Below are 21,688 nucleotides of genomic sequence, written 5' to 3'. Positions count from 1 at the left end.
AGCTACTTTTCATCCCAGTAAAACAAACGGTCCCACGGGAATTGTAAATTGCCGTTAAAAACGTGGACGATGACTACAGCTATTGTTTAACAAATATGATTTGTATTTAAAAAAATACTTATTTACTTTTACTTTCAACTTGTTATTACGTCAATTCGTTGCTGCGTGAAACAAGGATAAACCAAAAAGCGCACTTTCATATTTCAAAAGGAAGACTGGAACAAAGTCCTTTCCCAACGGGAGCTGGGCAGACTAGTTGATGATCGCATCGATGTTAGTAGTGGGACAGAAGAAGCTAGTGTCTGGTCTCTGTTATATTCGCTTAGTTGCTTGGTAGGAAACGCGCGGGTAGTAGTAGTACTTTTACTTGCAGTTGTTGTTGCGTGAAACAGACCAATCAACGCATAATCATATTAAAGCTGTAATTTATTAGTAAATACAATTAAGTATAGAGAGCGTGCTTGAAACTCATAGCTTTTGTTTTAAATGAACGAAAACGATTACGTCCTCTCACAATAATGCATAAAAAGCATGAAATCTTCTATAATTCTTTTTTGCACCCAAAATATAGATTCAAAAAAAGAAAGAAGAAACACAGAAGTTTTTACGAGGTTTAAATTTATTTTTATTTTATTTTATTTAATAGAGGCTGAAGTTACATAAACTTGAGATAAATCAATTTAAACAATAATAAGCCATAACTGATTGGGTTTCTTAATAACTAATTTAAAAACATTTTAATTAATTTGTCGGACATTCTTTCGAACCAGATCCTAATCATGATATATTAATTTGTGAACCGTCGTCCATTAAGTTCTTAAGATTATTTCTATTAGGTTTCTGTTCAAACTCAAAAATATCACTTGTATTTAATGTCTTTGGCTATCCATTAATGACAATAAATGTTAGACCTATTAAAACTACAATAAAGCAGAGTAGTTGTAAAAAACACCTGTAAAAAGAGACCAGCTATTCGACATAAAAGGTAAGGTCTGGTCTGGCCTGAGGATGATAAACATGATTATTTTATCCGACTAAAATTTAGCCCTTGACTGCAATCTGAAGTACCGCAACTCTGTATCGCTTGGTGGTGTTCGCACCTATTTGTCGATCAGACAAGAGAAAAATCTGAAATCATAAATTTACAAATTGGCCCACTGGGGATCGAGCCTGGAACCTCCCACTTGTTAGACCAAGGAAGGTCATCAAAATAAATATAATTTGACATCAATCAAACGTAAATAAAACATATGTGGATAAGGTAAAAGTGTAAAATGTATATGATTATTGTGAACTATGAGAATAAAGACAAACTTTTCATTTTGTAAATAGCTGGCACTATCGCCAAAACGTTCGTGGGTGGCGTATAGGACATTAAAATTAAAATATTTGCCCAGCCCGGGGCATCGCGCTATCTAATTAAGAGCGATCGACACTGAAAATCCCATTAAGTTGTCAAACGGCGAATAAACTTTGGCAATATAGCAAATTGATCGGAAATCTCCGATTTGTGTTATCGTTGTTTGTAAAATATTGGCTTGGTAGATTTTTTTATCACACGAATTTCAATTACAATTTTATTTTTTTGTCCAAAAATAAAATATTTCCGCTACTACCGTTTATATAAAATAAAATGTCGATGTGTTATAGTCCCATAGTAAATATTGCCGTTGAGTTAAATTGTTTTCTGTAAAAGTTGTTGCTGGTTTTATGTATTCAATTTGACCAGTGGGCGAAAGTATGTTATAATATTGTTCGTAAATGCTTCTAGGTTTAGATTAAATTTAGAGTCCTATCCGTCCTTTCAACGAACTAAACTAAAAATCAAGGACATTGGTTTCTAAGTTAGTTCGCGAAGAAAGGACAAACCAACAAACGAATAAACTGTCGCATTTATGATATTAGTTAGGATGTTAATATTATACGTCTGGTTCAAAAAAGTGCTACCAACTGGAATTACATACTGCAATTAAGATTATATGACAGTGCTTCAATGCTGCCATTTCAATTGGCAGAAGAATTCGTATAGGGTTTATAACCAGTATCCAAAGGAAGAACATCATGAGGAAAACTGCATGCCTGGAAGTTCTCAATATTATTGTCAACGGCTTGTGAAGTCTACCAATCCGCACTTGGCCAGCGTGGTAGACAACGGCCTAAGCCCTTCTCATTCTGAGGCTATCCGTATGAGTTGATGATTTATGATGATGATCCAAAGGGGAATGTTCACCGAATTTTGTATAAAATGCGAATCGAAAAGTTCTTAGATTTGGTTTTGAACTGGATTTTTTTTATCTTTTTAAGAATTCTAAACATACGAATTTATTTTTAATATTTACTAATTTTGGAGCTTAGTATCAACGCTTACAGCAGTATTTTTATTTAATACTAGCTGTTGCCCGCGACTTCGTCTGCGTTTGATTTTGTTTTTTGATGTGGCATTAAATTTAGTTGTAGTAGTGTTGCCCAAATTCAGCCTTGGTCTTGCAGTCTTGGTCTTGTTCTTGCGTTTTTGCAAGACCAAGACCAAGAACAAGACCGCGTATTTTTAGCAAGACCAAGACCAAGACTGACCGTGCAAGACTTGAGCAAGAACAAGACATAGCCTGCAAGACTCTTGCGTCTTGCAGCTAGGACTTAGCGCTATTTCACGGAGTAGTTAGGTGTAACAGTTCGGTGTATAGGTAGGTAGGTACGCTTAGGAATTCTATGAGACGCAAAAAAGTATATCAAAGAATATGAAAAACTGGACCTATGCGCATTACGACTAATACCATAAACATAGCGAATAAAAAAATATCTATTAAACTCAAACTGAGTGCATGCATAGTTATGTTTTAACCATCGGCACTTTGATAATGCGGCATCAAAGGTTTTGTACTTACTTCTCAAAGAAATTTACCGCTTTTCGGAAGTACATGGTTATGATACACGCGCCGGCGGCTTCTTTTGAAATCTAAAACAATCGTTGCCGCCGCGCCGAAATCATAACATTTGACACTATTCATGCAAAATAATTTCGAATTTTAAGAGTACCTACAGGTGTTCCAAAGAATAAATAAGTTTCAGAGTGCTTAGAATGAAAATGAATACATTATACTGATCACGCAAGTAGTATTATGATTAGGATAAAATGGTGAGGATAGGTAGTAGATGTCATAATAATTCATTCTAGTAAGTAATTATAATATTGATTACTTATATGGTTTTAAACTAATTACTTAGGTACTATTATTGTACATTTAGTCATTATATTTCTTAAGTTTTTACAAGAAAAAATAGCAAAAAAGTGTTCGAATATCTCTGAGAGAGATGATGAGAGTAAGTATTTACTAGCTGTGCCCGCGACTTCGTCCACGAGGAATAGTAACTTTGGAGGTATAGTGACGTTCAGGATTTATTTATTTATTTTAAAACTTCTGTCATCAAACATACAAACGAACTCTTCAGCTTTATTCAAATAAATGATAAATCGTAAAACTCTTTTATTAAATTTCTTATAAGTTGAGGGTTCAATCTCTTTCTAGACAGATAAGTATTGTTCTTTAAAATACAGTCAAGTTATTGTAATTAATTTGTTTTTTTACATGTTTTAGCAAATGTAAGCTTATAAATCATAAATGTTTATTAAGAAACAGTTACTTCCATGGAAAACGACATATAGGTCAGTTGATTTTTCGAATTTCTTATCAAATCTTCAGTTATTTATTAATCTGCTTGATCTTTACTATGGCTATGTTAATTCAAGCTCACAATGTTCCAATTCTAATACGTTTTTCTAAGATTTAAAGTAAACTTTAATAAATAGTAATAGACTAATAGGTAATTGCAAGACTTGCAAGACTCTTGCTGCAAGACCAAGATCAAGACCAAGACTGGGAGCGCAAGACCAAGACCAAGACCAAGACCAGGTGTATTGGCGCAAGACCAAGACCAAGACTGGCTAAGTCTCGTCTTGTTCTTGTATTTGGGCAACACTAAGTTGTAGTTCTAAAAAAAATTCAAGTATTCAGTATCGCTAAGCCTTCAATGAGAGGTTTGCTGCTGTCCGCTGAGAAGTTCTGTCCTCTATCTCCAACCACAGTTTGGGCAAAATTAAGCACACATTAAATCAGTTTATAATTTAATTTGTCGGAGTTATGGTGTAAAATCGTCAAACACTTTCATCCCCTCTCCCAAAGGAACCGAACTTAATGTCAAGATAAAAAGTATCCTATATTACTTCTAATACTTCCACGAATATGTGTACAAAGTTTCATGCGCATGTTTAGTAGTTCTGCGTGAAAGCGTAACAAACAAACTTACATTGACATTTATAATATTAAGTAGGGATAGGGATAGGGAAGTAGGGATAGGGATAGGGATTGTTGACACTGTTGTTTCAGAATTATTATTTTAAGCTCATAAAAACCGTCACTTTAAAAGAAAAATGTTATGCCCCATGAAAAATTAAGTGGAATATAAGGAAACAATTAAACGAAATTTTGTAATGAACCAATAAGTTCTCTATAAATTTTAATAGAAACGTTATATCCATCTATATTCAACCAACAAGCTTTAAATATAGCTTAAATAGTAATAAAATAACCAAACATTAAAATGAAAACACAATAGTAGAGTCATAGCAAGTTACGTTTTCACATCTAAAACTGTAAACAGAAAGTTTAAAAGTGTTACGACCATGAAATAAACAATAATGTTAATGATAACCAAAATAACGGAGGGGTCGAAAATATGCTCAGGTTTTATTATTCAATTCCTTTTGATCGAAGGATACAAACGTCTGCTGTCCATTTTGTGGGCATACAGAGCATGTTCAAATTTTACGAGCACATAAATATCGGACGGGTATGTCGCGGTTTCGAATGTGAAATATACGGGTTAATATTGGAGAAGTTTTTTTTTGGACGGAGAGTTTTCTTGAAGTTTGCATACAGAGATGACGGTATGCCTATATTCAACACAGTTAGTATATTGATTTAAGAATACTTTAAACTTACTGATTTAAATAAAAGCGTGCATATTATGTTTCTTTCACCAATTGAACGATACCTTCCTACTGGATCGATACCTTAGTGTGGTATCACCACTCCAATATCATGAGATCCTAATCTTTCAAGCTATGTGCCAGTTCAGCTTCGTGGTTTGTTGAGCTTTAAAGGTTACTCTGGTTTCCTGCAGATCTTATGTATTCTCATACAATTTTGTAAGATTGTTATAAAATTAAATGAGCACAAATTGGACACAAAAATAAAAAACTAAGAAGTTTCATAACTGAGTAGGTACCTAATAATATCGTATTAAAAATTTGTAAATATACAAGTTTGAGTGTTTAATCATTCTAAGGTAAAGAAATTTTGTAAAATTCGACCCAGACTATCTAAATCATTATTATTTACCGTATGTTTTAGTGTATGATCCAAGTTCGAAGCAACCGCAGGCGCATATATACGGTCGTAATTTTTACTCACGGTCCAGTGAATAATTTTGGTAAATTTGTTTGCTTTCTTCGGCTTTTGTCGAGTATTAGCGTCGGTAGAATTATTGAATTATAATATCCAGTTGTAATTTTCCTGTTCGAATTAATGATTATATTTGCGAAAACGGTATCGGACTTCGAATTTGTTCAAGCGATGTTAATTGGCATTTTACGAGAAACAGTAAACTTAATTAGGGAACATAAGATACTAAGAATTATATATATTTACCCTTTACCGGCCCATGCATTGACGTGAATGCGCTTTTAATATTGCGCATAAATATTTTAAGCCCTCACAATCGTAAGAAAGAATGTTAATGATTAAGAAAAATCTTGGTGGAATTGAGAATTTGCTTGAATCCAAAATCAACTTTAGAGATAAAATTTCGGTCGTAATACGCGTAAGTGGTAACTCAGCTACGTTATTTATTGTTAATTTTATTTAATTTTAAACATACGCGTACACTTTTTGCACAATTTGTAATAAAAAAAAATTATCATGCACGAAAATAAATTATGAAAATTTTCATTTTTGTTATTGATTCCGCATACCTTTGGATACTGAGATAGGCCTGAGAAGGAAGCGTGCCATGCACTTTACGCGCCTCCCTGGAGGATCTGGCAGGCTGCCGACAAAGACTGGAGCAGCCATAGAATGGGGAACCAAAACCTTGGCGAAAGTGCGGAGAATACGCAAGTGAATCCCGCACTCTCACTTATAGGTCTGTCGATGCGTATGTCGATGGTATGCGTAAGGCATTATCTCTGCATAAAAAAAAGGTTCCCTTTATGCGGAAGACACATACTCATGCAACAAAACTTTTACATATACCTAATCATAAATTATATTATTCTTATTAAATCTTCTTAAAATATGGTCTTCCAGCCTTCCGGCCTTCTAACCTTTTGAGGTTAAACGCGTTCAGTATCGAAGGATTTTGATTCATTTCTGATACAGCTACTTGGTTTTAAACGATGCATTGTGAGCAATGTCCCACGCATCTTTATACGGGTTTCTATCAGATACTGCTGAAGAATTAGCCATCCATCATGCAATGATAATGGTACCTGACGGGCTCTTATGATCACGTTGTTGATAAGCACTGTGTACCACTTTGCAATGTATTGGTTGTAGGTAATTACAAAGACAGTAAGTTTAACCGGTTTCGCTAATAGCCATGAATCTTAAAATACAGTTTCTATTAGTTTTGCTACGCTAACTGTCCTTTTAAAGTGGGTATGTAGTTATTATGGATCCGTCACAAAATTATTATTATGGATCCGACAATATTTATCAGATCTTCATTGAAATTAGACAATACATGCTTGTTAGTATCCACTTTCAAATAAAAAAAGAATTTTTAAAATCAGTTTAAATTTAACGGAGCTATGAAGTAAAAATAATAAAAATTTTCATCCTGTTTCCCGCAGGAAATTTATTGTTTATCGGGATAAAAAGTATCCTATATGTTGACCCGGAATACCACTATACCAAATTTTATTTAAATCCGTTCAGTAGTTTTTACGTTATGCCCGGACAGACAGAAAGACAGACAAAAATTTAATAAAAATCTTTTTGGACTCTGTATCGATTATAAAGCATACCCCGATCAAAATTTTCAAAATTTTATTAAATGTACAGAAATCTTCCAGTTATATTTATTATAAGTATAAATGATGGTTTTTCTAGAACACAAAAGAGCCTACATTCTAATTCAGATTTTTAACAGTTATATATATGAAGAAGCAATAAAGCTTTTTGTGACAGAGCTCGTACCGTTTTGTGAACCGCCAATATTTCTGCCCCAAGATTTTAGCATTGTATTGTTCCGGTCTGAAGAGCGTGGTTGCCGGTATAATTACAGGTACATGAGACTTTACTCTTACGCCTCAACGTAATGTTCACAAGCGGCACTTTGTGGACCGTGTTTCTTGTAGGCCCTTCGAAATGTTGTTTTATTTATAGGCGACGCTTTTTCAAATACCATCAGGCCCTAATATTGAACAAAAATTAAGACATGCTAAATGCGTCACACGTGCATTTACAACGTAGTACCGGTTTCATCAGTACACGAAATCTGAACTTGAAAGTGACACTAAAATTTTTATCGAGTTAATATTCTTAGTGAACTACAGAATCGAATGAAAGAAGGATTTCGGTACGAATCCAAAATAGCTTAGTTTCAGTGCTTAATATCCCTATCCCTATCCCTATCCCTACTAATATTATAAATGTGAATGTAAGTTTGTTTGTTACGCTTCCACGCAAAAACTACTTAACCGATCCTCATGAAACTTTGTACACATATTCTTGAAAGTGTTAAAAGTAATATAGGATACTTTTTATCCCGACATTAAGCTCGGTTCCTTTGGGAGAGGGGATGAAAGTGTTTCACGATTTTACAATATAACTCCGACAAATTATAACCGATTTCAATAATTATTTTTGTACTATAGATGTTATACTATGTGTTTAATGTTGTACAATCTGTGGTTGGAGATAGAGGACAGAACTCCTCAGCGGACAGCAGCAAACCCCACATTAGGCTTAACGATACCAAATACTTTAATTTTTTTTAGAACTACAACTAAATTTAATCCCACATCAAAAACTAAATCAGACGCAGACGAAGTCGCGCAACAGCTAGTTGATTTTATAAATACGATGCTTCACTAATAGTCCACCAATCCGCACTAGGCCATCGTGGTGGACAAAGGCCTCAACCCCTTCTCATTGTGGAAGGAGACCTGTCCCCTGTAGTGGGTCGGTAATGGGTCGATATGATGATGATGATGCTGCTTCACTTATAAAGATGAACAAATATATGGTTTTATAAAATATTAACGCGTTACTTGATAGGTTGGTCTTTGTGAGGTATTGCAAGGTAGAACTTCCTTTTTTTTTTTTTTTAAATACAAGTGTGTTTGCGAAAACATGCAGAGGTGGGAGACCTATTCAGCCTTGCATTGTCAGTTTAATTTGCATACGCTATAATTATAGTCAAGCATTTTCCAGTTTTTAATGAACATTTAATTGGTTTTAAGCAGTTTATCAATAAAAGACAAACATTCAAATTAGTTTCTTTATTTGGAATTGCTCCGAGCCTTTCTGTGAGAAATTTCCATCAACTGGAGTCACTAATAATTAGCTTTTAATTGATTTGATGCGAATTTCGTAAACGGCGCCAATAACTGTTGACTTAACTACCTGTTAAATTATACAAGATGAACTATTAATACTCAAGTCAATGATAAGACAATCATTTAGTTACCGATTTTACTATCTATATCTGTAAAGGATATCAAGGTTCTAAATTGTTACGCGTATTCCAGTTATATTAAATCGCTTGGCATAGACTAGACCAGACCGGAGGAAATTAGACCAGCACTTATTAATTCACATATTGCTTCGGCCGGAAATGGAATCCGAAACTTTGACTAATAAGACCACAGCTCTGACCACTGAGCCAGAAAGGTCGTCAAACATTTAAATCATTTATTTTCAATTAAAAATCAAAGTTTAGGTAAACTTTTTCATTCAAATATTCCTATATTCTAGTACTTCTATAGCTAGAGCAAACCATATCCAAACATTAATTTTAAAATGCGATAATTTAATTTGAAGCGATCCTAACCTTTAAGAACATTGGCTTTAATATAGAAACACACCTAAAAGTCTATTGCCAACAAAGCCTATAATCCTTTTCGACCGGTGCGGCGTACCTTTGTAACTAGTACCGAGACCAATCAAATTTGTACGGTACATACTTCACGACGTATTTGTCAAGAGCATTCAGTCGTTGTAATTACTCATGGTACCAGCAAATTGATATTATAAACATTGATATAGAAGGCCAAAGATAAAACTTTGATACAAACAGGGGATACTTCGTTGAAGTTTATGATACAGGTACTCTATCGATCTCCCTGGATGGCGCACTGAGGTCATATTAGTGGAAGGTCCAGGATCGATCTTCGTTAGGGGTATTATAAGAATTATTAGTTTTAGATTTTTCTCCTGCCACCATACCAACAAAGACGTCAAGTAATTTAGCGTAACGGGACGATGCCGCGCATTTTTTTAAATTGTTTTCATAATGTCGCTTCATAGCTAATGATTGATTGACTGTGATATGGTGATAACAAAAATAAACCCGGCTATGTTTATTCTTCTAAGACCAGGGCGCGTTTGGAACCTTATTGTTTGTGTTTCCTAAAATGTAGTTATTACCGACACCTCACTATAATGTAATCTTTTATGTGTGTATGCTTAAAATTTGAATTTGCAAGACAAGCGGATAAAAATATTCAAAAATATACAAATTTGATATTGTCATGACCTTTACAGCTATTTGTTTACCTAAAAATTTTATTGTAATATTGGATAAAATTAATTATATCAGAAATGATTTCGAGGAAGACTGTACCTACTTATCTTGGGATTTGGTAGGTATATCAATGATTATAATAAGGCTTATATTAGTAGAAAGTGGAATAGATTTTTTAATATATCTTGACCCACATGCACCAGGGCGTGATGGAAAACATTCGTAATGATAGGATCTATTATAAATATAATTCGACAATGGTATTAACAGCGCGGCAACGGATTTGATTGGGATCTGTTGGTTCATTCATCATTTTGTCTTTGGTTGAGTCTAAATAGGCTATGGTTTGTAGAGTCGCTTCAGTTATTGTTATTAGTCAGATTTTTTTTTTTATTTTACTAAAAGGTGTCCCTTGACGGCAGTGTCAACAGTAAGTGATGATACAGTTTAAGATGGTAGCGGGCTAACCTGTTAGCGGTATGGCGGTTTTATTACACCCGTAACCCTAGTTCGTTTTTTGCACAACGACTTTTTGGTAGCTTCCCACCACACCAGGTGAAAATTTAGAAATGAAGAAAATTCAAAATTACCACACACACCCTTGCGCCGGTTGCCAAAAACTAATAAAAATGTATAAAATTTATAAATCCCCCGACTTACAATATAGTGTGCATTGTTCTACTAGCCAAGCCCTTTCATTTGATACCCATATTGAGGGAGTTGTGAAAAAATATGTAATTCACCATTTTATAGTGGCGGCCATCTTGGATTTTATATTTATCAAGTTGGATAGTATTCTACTAGTCAAGCTCATTTGATACTCATATTGAGGGAGTTGAGAAGAAATATGGAATTCGCTATTCAGTGGTGGCGGCCATCTAGTACCGATATTCATCAAAAAATAGCTAACAACAATCCCGACTAATTCTTAAATTAACTTTCAACTAAAAAAACATAATCAAAATCCGTTCATCAATTAGGGAAGTATGCCATGTCACACAGATACACACACACAGAGAGACAACACACATAAATGGAAATATATAATAGTAATACTTTTGCCGTAAGCATGTATTTGTGTATTTATACATACAGTATTTACGGAACACCTTGCATAAACCAATAGGAAAAATACACAAGTACACGGGTGTTCGAACGAATGCACGGATTTTCTTTATTTTTGAAAGATGGCATACCCCATTCAAATTTAGAATAAAGTATAGCTCGAGAGTAAGGATTTTAGGTGTAGCAACCCCAAATGCCCAAATCAGTTAATTTCGGAGTTTTGTCGGAAATAAGAAGCCTACATACATTCCTACATGAATTCTGAAAACATTACCTTTTTGCTCTATCGTATCAAAGACCAAGGCGCAATTTTTTTGACATCCGTTTTAATAGTTTGAATAAAAAGTAATAAAATAACAACTATTTTATTACCCTTGTCATTGCTTATCTTTTAATATTGAAGGCAACCTTTCACTCAAATTTATTTCGAATTTTATAGCTAATTAGTGCAGTGCACCGGTATGTTAAAAAACAGATGCTTTATCAAACAACGCTTTTTACACACTTAATTCAAAACACATCAACCCTTCCATTGGTTTCCGCCTGGAACCGGTTTTTCGGTCAAAAAATGGAAACCACCCAACGTGTTAATTTATCTTGCGTTAGATTATAAAGACACCCTTAGTTTCGACAACTTATTAGGGGGTAGTTTGATTGATGTTAGTGATTAAAAAACTTAAGCAGGTTATTGGAAGGTAAATTTAAAAAAAAACAACAAGTATTACATTACCATGTTCAACAGTAATTATGTGTACTTTGGTTATATTAAATTTCGCATACTTTGTGTATATTACAAATGAGTGTTTTATCACATAAAAATAATTTAGTAGTGAGGCATAAAATTTCAATCTTTCTTTAATCTATAAATATTTCATAAAAAAAGTTAAATCTATGAAATCTCATCTTGTCAAATGTTAATTTGATGAGAAACTCTGTACTCTTGGAGTAAAGTTGATCGCAGATTACCGCAAGGGCCATAAGAAGAGCACACACTGGATTTCTTGCACTATTCGACTACACATATCGCCAAAGTCACCTGCGACAGATAATTATGTGTACACTAAAATGTCGTTGGTAATATTATGTAAACTAATATGACTTACAAAAGAAAATTGTCATTAAAAATAAATAGTAGAAAGCACTAGAATTATAGATGGTAAGAGATGATGCACTTTACCTTGTAGGAGTTTTACCGTGTTAGCCATTGACTATAATCTCACCTAGTAGAGTTTAGCCCGCCACCATCTTAGACTGCAGTCTAAGATGGTGGCGGGCATCATTTTGTCTTTGGTTGAGTCTAAATAGGCTATGGTTTGTAGAGTCGCTTCACTAATTGTTATTAGTCAGATTTTTTTTTTATTTTACTAAAAGGTGTCCCTTGACGGCAGTGTCAACAGTAACTGATGATACAGTTTAAGATGTTGGCGGGCTAACCTGTTAGGGAGTATGGTAGTCATACCCCTAAACGTTTTCTACACGATATCGCACCAGATAACTGAATTGCTTAGCGGCACGTCTTAGTCGGTCGGGTGGTAACAAAACACGGCCAAAGCCTACCGCCATATCAGACCAGAAAATTCTGAAATTATAAATACCTCAATTGCCCCTGCCGGGAATAGAACCCGGGACCTCTTACTTAAATTCACAGCGCTCACCGTTGCGCCAGGCAGGTCGTCAAAAGCTATGAAATATTTAACTGCAACTAGAATTCCTGTCTAGGCCAGACCTGTGCGAATTTAAAATTATAAATTCTTCAATTTCCTCCCGTTGGTAATCTAACCCAGACTACTACTATATATACTAACCCATTTTATAGCATCATAAAGTGCACAAAACAACCTCTTGTGTCTATTGCAGCAGTCGACGATTATCCTTATTACCAAACTAGTAAAAGATAAAACTTATCTATGCTTCAAACTATTTTAACTTGAGATAGTTGAAACAAAATCAATAATTTATAAACTGTGGTGTGTGCAAGGTATCGAAAACGATCGGAACTTGTGTTCTCAATAGATAAAAATACAAGCTCATGAATCGATAATTAGTTTGATATGGAGTCATCAGCCGGCCGAGCCGAAACAAAACCACGAAGATTTATACAGGTGTGATACACCTGTTTTAAATTTGATGATTTAAAGGCTGTGTGAGTTAGAGTCGTATCTCGCCAAGGGTTCTGCATTTTTTAAATGCCATTATTGAAGGAAGGAAAGTGCCGTGTGTTGACTGATCACAGTTTGTAACACCCCTTATGTTCCCGCCGAGGTCGTACGAGGCGATTAAGGGAATATAATGGAGAAAGGGCATTAGCGTCCTCAGTGCTAAGTACTACAATCTACTGCAACCACCAACCCGTTTCCCACAATGAGAAGGGGTTAAGGCCGCAGTCCACCACGCTGGCCCGGATTGCGGATTGGTGGACTTCACACACTTTTGAGAACATTATGGTAAACCCTCAGGTATATAGGTTTCTGCACGACGTTTTCCTTTACCGTTGAAGCAAGTGATATTTTAAAATTCAAATTCAAATTCAAAATTTCTTTATTCATTTAGTCCTATCACAGGCACTTATGAAGCGTTCATACATATAATATGTTTACATAATTGTAAGTGGATGGTGATAACTTCGTTCGCCAACTTAAACCTAAAGCTACGAGGGTTCCAAACGCGCCCTGGTCTAAGAAGAGCCCACAACAAACTTAGCCGGGTACATTTTTTTTTATCACCATCTCACAGTAAATTAAGCTTTTTTATCGTTTAATTGATTAAAACGCCCATAACTTAGAAAAGTTAGAGGTACGTGATGGGATTCGTATTCGCCCCTACTGAAAGTGAAGTCGAAGTCCTACCCACTTGGCTATCACCGTTTTCCTCCATATTATTTACCTAACCTTTCATACTCAATTTAGCGAAACCGTAATATGATCAAAACAGGTTCACTAAGAAGCAAGGATCCCTAAACATTACCATTTTCATTGAATCAGACGTTCACGCTGTTCCGTCAACTATTAATAAATCATTGCTATTTTATGTATTATCTAATCAATTCAAATCTGTTTCACTTTATCGGCACGGTAACCAATCATTTGGTTCCGTATTAATGGCAATAAGATATGTATTTATTGTTCAAAGCTGGTTTCTGTGAGCGTTTTTATTTCTATAACTCTTTAGATAATCGTAAAGTTTTGCATTTGCTACGTTTGTCGAGTTAATTATTTTAGTCTTGTATCAGATGCTCAGTTTGTGATTATTAACTTTTGTATTACAAAATAAGATACGTCAACTCCTCTAGGGATAGCAACCGTTATCAACCCATATCTCTACGAGGCATAGATCTCCTTTCAGAATGAAAGATTTAGGCCGTAGTTCACCGTGCTGGCAAAGTACGGATTGGTTTTCCCATGCCTTTGAAAAAAATATCGAGAACTCTTAGGTTCTGGCTCTATAAAAAATCTGCTTTCGAATTGAGCTAGAGCTGAAGTCAGTAGGGGCTTCGAAGTTAACAAGTAAAAGCGTACGGAAACTGGAAAAATGTAGAACATAATGATGAACGTTTATAAAAATGGCAATAACATCATTTTTAAAAGCGACCAACAAGGTTGACCACGAAAAACTATTTTTAACATCAAATTTGTCGATCAATTTAAACAGCTTTCAGAATGAGATACGACACTGCTGTTGAACTCAACACAAGTATAAAACCAGTCATAACGTTGAAAAGAAATATTACACGATAAAAAATCAATCAAAAACAATAATCACGAATGCTCTTGACCTTTTCATTTTGTCAATATACTGTGCTACGTCGGTATTTATCATAAATGCTAATTTATTCTTATTGAAGGTGGGTTGACTAATAATGCTCGAAATGGTAAGAAAAGTGATTTTCGTTGAAATTAAATATTCAATATTTGGTAATCTTATCTCCGAATCGCGACATATATTATGTTTATGAGACAGAATGCGAGAAACTGGTGACTGCATAGTAATTAGAACATTGTGGTATCTTATCACGTAACCATAGCTTAAATACTCGTATCAAAATGTTGAGCAGCATATTTGAGTAGGCAACTTTTCATATTTCACTTACCCATGTAATGGAGCTAATCTTACCGTACAGAAATCTCTAATGACTTTATATCTTAGAGTAGTAATTTCTATCTATTTAAGAAGGTTTTCTCTAAAAAATGTTTTGGGATGAGATACGCCTTATGGTGAAGATAAACAAAGTTATATGAATACGTGCAAAGTGCTTTGCTTTTTTGTTTCTAACGCACCGCAAAGACCTGGAATAACATTCCGCCTTCTGTTTACTCCATTACCTTTAATATGATTACTAAATGACTTCAAGAGTTAATACATAGCATCCTCTGGCAGCGTAAGGAAGACCTACTATATGCTAATACATGCCAGCTCACGATTGTCGTGATATGATTAAGTTTTTATTATTACTATTGCTTTTTTTTATTTCTCTGATGCGGGAGTGTGTCTTCAGTAACCCTAAATGCTCCGTAAAATTATCTGTGTTTGTCACCTTAAATTTCATCACTTACTTGTACAGAAGTTAATGTCGCTAACTTATAAAACAGCATCGTGAAGATTGTGCTAGGGCAGCATAAACTCTTTTATTATTTTGTAGGTTAGTATGCTAAGGTTTTAAAATTTAATAAACTAGTCTCAACGACTTTATTTCACTCACACTATACAATAAAGTTTCCTTGAAACGCTGATGTTGAGAGCGGAATAAAATTTATTGTTTAATAAGACGTTCTTTTCCACTCTTATATTTTAAAATATTCTATGCTGCTGTCATAAATCAAGTTGAATTTGCAGATATGTGCAATATATTTAAAGGGGAAAGAGCTACGAGTATATGCACATCACTGTTCGCAATTTTTTTTTTCAAACGCATATGAAACATGAACTTTTATGTATAACTCGCGACTTCATCCGCGTATAAGTCAACTTTGAAAGATGCTGTCATACATTTTATCTAACCTTTGACCGTTTACAGCGCACGCAGCGGAAGCTCTCAAAAGGTTAAAAAAACGTCGAGTTTCATTGGTGCTATGCTTCTATTGGTCTTAGACTGATGATATATAGTGTAGCCTTTCTCGATAAATGAGCTATTGAAGACTCAATAAGTTTTTAAAATAGGACCGTGACCGTGAATAGGACTGTGATCATCGCGTTCAAAAAAACAAATAAATAAATAAATTTGGCTATAACCGATTTGGCTAAAATTTGGCAGAGATACCTAAAATATAGTCTGAAATAGCTCAAAGGCTTCTTTTTATCCCGGAAAAGCAAACAGCTTCTACAGGATAGCTATTATTTCCGCATTTGTCTTTCAAAATCCGCGCAACAGAGTTTTAGGTTGACGTGGTTTTTTGGATAGGCATAATTGAAATATTATAAAGCTTTAAAATTTTGTTTGGTTGAACGCGCCAATCTCAGAAATGCTATATAGAAACATTATTATTATTAAAAATTATTGAGAAATGTTGCAAAAACTGATGCGTGCGATGCGTGAACTGTAAGCGTTGCGCCAAACGACGGAAGTATGTAGTAAGTTTATCGGAATTGTCGGAATTGTTGTTTTTTTAAAGTTTTATAAAACAGTCCGCGACAACATACGACTATTTTTTTAAGTCGACTCAATCGCGGATGAAGTCGCGCGGGTCCGCTAGTTACGAATGAAAATGTTTCAATCAATCAATCAATAGCCTATAACGGTATAGACTTTGATAGCATCTGTTATAATTATTTACAACCTAAATCAACAAATTATAAGGTTTCAAATCACATGCCCTGACTTCCATTATAATATATATTGCATAACACAACTATTGCATAGCCAATAATATTTTAACAATACTATTTTATAAATTTAAGCAATATATAAAATAGAATTGATCTTTTTGTTCACTACTCGTTCTGAGTTTTAATCTATTTATCATCTTTTATTTTTTATTTTAAATTAATGATTATTTGCAAATTTTCGTTTTTAATTAAACTCGATCAATAACGAAAAAGATGGAGGAAAAGAAAGAGGCATAAAATTCATATATTTACCACCTGAAAGAAAACACCTGCGTCGGAAACCTGTAAAATATAATCGATTGGAACAAATACCTGTTATACAATTGCAGGACCTAAAGCTTGTCTTTTTAGGGCTGGTAGTTTTTACCTAAAAACTCATCTGTGTTAGATACATGTAAAATAAATAAAGTTAAATAAACTAACTAACTAACAGAAAAATTGGCGGCCGATTGGCGCAGTTTGCAGCGACCCTGCTTTCTGAGTCCAAGGCCGTGGGATCGATTCCCACTACTGGAAAATGTTTATGTGATGAGCATGAATGTTTTTCAGTGGCTGGGTGTTTATATGTATATTCTAAGTATTTATGTTTATTATTTATAAAAAATATTCATCAGTCAAATTAGTATGTATACACAAAATACGCTTAAATTGGGGCTAGATGGCGATGTGTGTATTGTCGTAGTATATTTATTTATTTATTTAACTTTATAAAGCAATGGTCGACCCGTAACGCTGCCTGCAATACATCCAAAACGACCTTATTTATGTTCGTCGTTATAAGTGTTGGAATATACCAAAAACACAAGTGCAATAGTCTGTGGCTATGATTCATTCCAACACTCACTCCTACCTTTTACGTCATTCATTTTTTCTCATTGTTTTCTGATCGTTTCTTGTAAAATGTTTTTCTGAATTTATTTCAATATAAAGTAGACAGTCGAACAGTGCACACGTCTTTTCTTTTCACTGTGACCCATATATATACCAACAATAAGGTACACAGCTTTTTAATTAAGTATCCCTTCTTCTATCCTGAAGTTCCGTAAATAAAATGTGGTAAGTTAGCGCAATAAAACCACAACATAGTCGTACATATTGGTCATCCCGTTTATATTGGTACTTTCTGGAAGCTTCGCCGGCGTAAACGTCCACATAGCCTTTTACATGCGACTTTTCACCGATAAAAACGATACTATAAAGTTGACCCTTTTGCCCAAATAAAACACGCTCGGCTCGCATGATGATACTCTAATATGCATAGAATCGAGTTTTATTTGAGCTTCTAAAATCCTGGTAAAGAGTGGTAACAGTCCAGTACTCTACCGTATTTACACTTCCGGCAATCGTACAGTTGGCAAACAAACGCAAACGACTTCACAGCCCAAGCGTTGGAGGCCAAGTCTTTTAGGGTACTTTTTTTATTTCTAGCATTTGATTTTAATCACATTTGAAGATCTCCCTGGCGCAGCTGTGAGCGCTGCGATTTTATAAGAAGGAGTCATTGGATTCAATCCCCGGCAGAGGGAATTAAGAATTTTAGCAGTTATTAGCAGATGAGATTGCAATAAACTTACCTTTTTTTGCCTTACTGGAATAAAAATACATCTTGGTAGAAAGATAAAGACATAGTATCTTAAACGTCCCCACGCTGCTCCTAGGTGGGTGAATAAACTTTAACGTTTATCATCTTATATTCGCTGTATATTCCGAAGCCAAGAACTGAAAGTGCATGAGGCAAGGAAGTGAATATCACCTTTTTTATCCGGGGCTATTGATTTATTTCACAAATGAAAAACAAAATATTTTGAACGATGTCTAGTTGGATTGATGCTCAGTCAATTTTAGCCCCTAGACAAACTTTGCAGATGATTCACAAATGCTTAGTAGAACGATGGTATCATTAATTCGCCTCGAATGCTTTGCTTAACTGTTTGATCACTAAACCGTGGTATTGACTCTACTGGGCACTTGGTTAGGTTTTTTCCGTATTTCAGGGGGGCTGAATTATAAATGAAGTTTAGGTGTGTTGGGTGCGATTTATGAAGGGTGGCCGGGGCTTTAATCTTCTGAAATGGCCATAACAAGACGTATGGCCAAATTACTGCATCCGTTATGAGGTACGTGAACGATTTAATGTTTACTTGAATTTTAAGCGAGTTCCGCTTACCTACCTATATTTTATTAGAGCGATTCGAAGAAGCAATTGGAAAATGCGGGTGGATTGCTTTATATTATTTTTATGTTGCAGATAAATCTGAAAGGTTACATCATCCTCAATAGCAAAATTGGTTCGGAGTGCGATACAAATCCTTTGATGTAACTTAATCCTAAATATTGTATTAATAAACTGATCGAAATCTTTAGTTCGTTAACTTCTTTGAAAGCTTTTGAAAATTTATACCAAATTATTGATTTACTTACATAGATTGAGGCATATACCCTTTTTTCCCTGAGGAATTCATCATGATGTTGGGGAGACTAACGGTTATTTTTGGTTTTCCACCGATCAAAATCCCATAGTTTTCCAATTCGTCACCAGGTGGTTTGGTAATAGGAACGTTTTCTCATACATCAAGAAGGTCGTAAACAAAAATAGGCCTCGACACGATCGAATAGAGATCCGATGCAGAACCGACAGCGTTGCCTGCTTTCGGAGGCGAGGGGTTGAATCGATTTTCCGAACTCAACGGCACGGGGATTGAACATAGGACGTCGTGATCTGCATTCGGACATTCATAACACTGGACCTATGATGTTTATTATTTAAGAACCTGTCAAGGCGGATTGTTTATGACATTCAAGATGTATTATGTGTATCACTAGACCAACAAGGTAGTTAGAAAAAATAAAATCAGGTTAAGCGTATCGTGAACACTATAAAGAGTGTCATCTATCTGCGATTTCACTGGTATCAGCGTTCAGCTCATTTTTACGGGCGATAAATTTTAAGTTTATAGTGTCGTGAAAAACTACGAGTAATATGAGGTTACCTCGGATTACATGACAACAATTTGTTTTATTAACACAAACGATACGACTTCACTTCGCTCAAACCCCAGCATGGTTTTAAAGAATATCACCCATAAACGTGAGGGTAATTAATTGCAGCTAACGTAAATTATTATTATATAGCGTATTTTTTTTAAATTAATCAATTCATTTATTTGCTGATAAATGCAAACCTAATATTAGTTTAGTTTAGTAGTGTGAGACATAAATAGATGATGAATGTTTTTAAAAATAGTTCAACGGTTACATATCACGATAATATTATAAAACGTAAGCTGACAGAAAAATCCTTTTATAATGTTAAGGATTATTTAAACGATAAAAAAGAAATTACCCGGCTAAGATTGTTGTGATCTGCTCTTCTTAGACCAGGGCGCGTTTGGAACCCTCGTAGCTTTAGGTTTAAGTTGGTGAACAAAGTTATCACCATCCCCTTAAAATTATGTAAACATATGTATGAACGCCTCATAAGTGCCTGTGATAGGCCGACATGAATAAAAAAAATTTGAATGTGAATTAGAATTTGGATTTGTCGATATTTTGATCCAGTTGCATGGATCATTTTTTTTTTAAGAAATGTTGATTAACCACGAAAATCTAAGTTTAAAAAGATGGATGTTCAAATTGATTTCGAGTTTCGAATGCATAACAAAATTACCCTTAACTTGAATAGATGAGCAAGATTATTAAATAACAAGAACATTGAATACTTCACCTGTTAAGCATCAGGAACATGTCAAGCGCAGGAAAGGTAAACAAACAATCGAGCAGGTATAATGTTTATTTTGCACAAATACTCTACTACCGTATAAGGAGCACTTCAAACAACGTTCTAAAACAAAAGCAAAAAAGTTCCCGTGCCTTACATGCTCAGAGCTAATAAGATGAGTGCCAGTAACTGTGTGGCGAGTACTAATAGGTCTCATTTGCTTTCTCCACGCAGTCATCTGAGCTTGGTATTTGCTAGTCGAGATATTAGAAAAACTAGATAGTGTATTATTTTTTAGCAATGAAAGCTTATTTGTAATCACTTTGTCATCCCCTTCGGGGAATTGAGTATCTCTTACTTTTCGGAGTTACGTGCGTTCTAAATATAAACAATTATATATTGTTTGCTTTAGCGATGAAAAATAAACATCGTGAGTTTATAATGATCTTAATAGCGTGTAAATTAATACTAGGTGCGTGGTGGAGTACCTACAGCCTAAACCCGTCTTGTTCTGAGAGAGGAGACCTGTGTCTTTTATGGGACCATCAATGGGTTGATCATGGTGGAATTATTATCTTAATTTTAAATCTAACTAAGAAAAGCTTTGATTATTTAGCTATGTTAGTCATCACGAGATGAGATGACTCTATGATATAATCTTCGTAATTAGCATAGATGCAGCGTATCCTTCTTTCACAAACAAATTTGAATAGAGCTAATGTGATAATGTTATCTTTGATAATCGCTACCCTAACGCAGTGGGTGGGTGTGCGGATAAATAGGAATGAATTCCCCTTGTATTCACTAGTGGGAGAAGCCGGAAAATTAGAATATTTAGTTCTAATTCGTGAAAATTGGTAGTCAGTAGATATCACAGCGGTTTGCTAAAAATTAGCAAATCGAAAACATATTTTAATTAGCATTTAGGCAGCGTTTATAAAATTAATGCTTATGTTAAAGCAAAAAGGTTTTAAACTGCTAAAATAATACTAGTAGTTGGATCATCATGCAGATCATGTGAAGAAGCCACCCTATGTCGTAACCAAGGCATTAAAAACCATTATCATATGCGATATTTAATAAAATAACATTCTCATTGTGTTATTTTTATATTTTATTAGCATAACTACCATTAGCGTAACTGTTTTGTTATTTGGTATAATAGAGATTCACGAATTAAAAAATCTCAGTATGTCATGTCACATCCATAGTTTCAACATCATGCAGGCCCTGATGACACGGTGACTTTATGTCGTGATCTGCTTAATTAGCATTGAG

The sequence above is a fragment of the Pararge aegeria genome, chromosome 15 (assembly GCF_905163445.1).
Source record: "Pararge aegeria chromosome 15, ilParAegt1.1, whole genome shotgun sequence".
In the NCBI taxonomy this organism is placed as follows: Eukaryota; Metazoa; Arthropoda; class Insecta; order Lepidoptera; family Nymphalidae; genus Pararge; species Pararge aegeria.
Note: the sequence above shows the minus strand (reverse complement) of the source record.